The 2767-nt window shown below is 40.3% G+C and overlaps 1 pseudogene; it reads left to right on the plus strand.

Moving 5' to 3' along the window:
* The first annotated feature begins 445 nt into the window (after positions 1-445).
* On the plus strand, positions 446-1576 carry LOC101036687 (mothers against decapentaplegic homolog 5 pseudogene; annotated as a pseudogene).
* The last annotated feature ends 1191 nt before the right edge of the window (positions 1577-2767 follow it).

Raw genomic sequence — 2767 nt, forward strand, 5'->3', positions numbered from 1 at the left:
AAAACGGGAAACTACTGAAGGAGAGTATAACATGTGTGTCCAAAGCTATAGAATCATAACAAGTCCTGACATAATCAAACACATTTAAATGAGGTGTGCAGAATGCCAACCTGGTAAAATAAAACTCATGGGTTGAACTATGCCGAACAGCTCACAGTTTTCTTTGGTTTAATATTTCTACTTCACCCTGGGCGAGCGGGCGCCGTGCGCGTGTCCCGCAGTCGAGCTGCTAATAAAGTTGCAGGGAGAAGCGCAGCGACGGCGTCGGGAGAGCGCGCCCAGCCGGCCCGCCAGACTTGAACCAATGAAAGAAACATGGCACTTCTGAAGATAAATGTCACTCCTCCCTTTTTAATTGGAACTTCCACTTAGGACCTGTGTGTGACATTTCACCTGTGATCTGTACTTTCAGTAGCCACTGACTTTGAGTTACAGCAAGGTCTCTGAAGATTTGTATCAAATGACGTCAATGGCCAGCTTGTTTTTTTTTACTAGTCAAGCAGTAAAGCGATTGTTGGGCTGGAAACAAGGTGACGAGGAGGAAAAATGGGCAGAAAAGGCAGCTGATGCTTTGGTGAAGAAGCTAAAAAAGAAAAAGGGTGCCATGGAGGAACTGGAGAAAGCCTTGAGCAGTCCAGGACAGCCAAGTAAATGTGTCACTATTCCCAGATCTTTAGATGGACGCCTGCAAGTTTCTCACAGAAAAGGCTTACCCCATGTTATATATTGTCGCGTTTGGCGCTGGCCTGATTTGCAGAGTCATCATGAGCTAAAACCGTTGGATATTTGTGAATTACCATTTGGATCTAAGCAAAAAGAAGTTTGTATCAACCCATACCACTATAAGAGAGTGGAGAGTCCAGTCTTACCTCCAGTATTAGTGCCTCGTCATAATGAATTCAATCCACAACACAGCCTTCTGGTTCAGTTTAGGAACCTGAGCCACAATGAACCACACATGCCACAAAATGCCACGTTTCCAGATTCTTTCCACCAGCCCAACAACACTCCTTTTCCCTTATCTCCAAACAGCCCTTATCCCCCTTCTCCTGCTAGTAGCACATATCCCAACTCCCCAGCAAGTTCTGGACCAGGAAGTCCATTTCAGCTCCCAGCTGATACGCCTCCTCCTGCCTATATGCCACCTGATGATCAGATGGGTCAAGATAATTCCCAGCCTATGGATACAAGCAATAATATGATTCCTCAGATTATGCCCAGTATATCCAGCAGAGATGTTCAGCCTGTTGCCTATGAAGAGCCTAAACATTGGTGTTCAATAGTCTACTATGAATTAAACAATCGTGTTGGAGAAGCTTTTCATGCATCTTCTACTAATGTGTTAGTAGATGGATTCACTGATCCTTCAAATAACAAAAGTAAATTCTGCTTGGGTTTGTTGTCAAATGTTAATCGTAATTTGACAATTGAAAACACTAGACGACATACTGGGAAAGGTAATCTTGTCATTTTCCTATGTGTAATTGAATACAATTTGTTGTACTTGCCATGAACCATTGTGAAAGGTGCTAGAAACATACAAAGAAGCTTAACACATGGCCTCTGCCTTAAGTTGCCAATATTGAAGAATGTATTAATCAAATAAAGACATGATCTTTCCTCAAAAAAATATATATTTCTACTTCAGGACTTTTAGAAATTTTACAGTTTCATAGAAAAAATATGATGGTGGCTTATATGGCACTTTGTGTAGCTAATTTCATTCTGTTTGGCAGTTCTACCATGTTTTCCAAACTATCCCTTGAAGAAATAACAGGTGGAACTGCCCTATATCCCCTTTGCTGTGTTTGTATGTCTCAATCAGGGAAATGGATAGCAAAAGAGATGGCTAGTCGTGCTGCAATATATGCCGGTTTTCCATAGCAATAGAATCTTCAACCAGGACTCCAAAGAATTAAAATTATTTTTCACAGCCTCCTAGCAGTGTGGGGTGGCCACCCTTCTCTCTCTCTCAAAGAAAAAAAAATGTCTTCTGTTCTCTTCTTTGCCATCCTTATTGTATATTGTAGCCTGAATCATCAATGACACAGGATAGTAGGAGGCTGAGGATTCTAGTCTAGGAGTAGTGAAGTGGTGAGTATAAAAGATTATGAGGGAGCAGAGCACTCATAACAACCCTGGACTTCATTCCATCTGAATTTCATGTCAAAAAGAGATAAGCATATATTTTTCTTCCTAAGCCACTGCCATTTTTTTTCTGTTACTAGCAGCTGTACCTAATCCTAATTAATACACTGTTCATCAAAATTTGATGAATGCATAGCAAGTACTGGCTCATGTATACCAAATCAAAAATAAGAAAGGAATCTAAGAAAGAATAAAAAACCAACAAGCAAAAGAGTTCCATGAGGTCCTGTTATTTTTACATGAAGGAGGAATCCCCAAATATCTCCAAGCATGGGAACTAAAGTTGCTTTTCACCAAAATAAATAAATTAAATAGTCTTTTAAAAATAATTTATTTACAACATGGAATTTCCTAAGAAAATTCTTCCTTCAAACACCCTTCCCACTCTAACTACTGGCTCAGGAGAAATGCTGGGAGCTTCGCAATAAACCTTTTAAGTGGATGACAATGAGAAGCTTGAAGCCACCATCCAATAAAAATGAGTTAGCCACCCCAGCTTTTTAGGTTTCCAAAAAGAGATGTGGGCTTTCCTTTCCCGGTGACATAGGTGTACACTATAAGCTAATTTTTTTTCTTTGCACAAAACTTAGTATTTTCATGCAGCATTAAGAGTGGCCAG

The sequence above is a fragment of the Saimiri boliviensis genome, chromosome 1 (assembly GCF_048565385.1).
Source record: "Saimiri boliviensis isolate mSaiBol1 chromosome 1, mSaiBol1.pri, whole genome shotgun sequence".
In the NCBI taxonomy this organism is placed as follows: Eukaryota; Metazoa; Chordata; class Mammalia; order Primates; family Cebidae; genus Saimiri; species Saimiri boliviensis.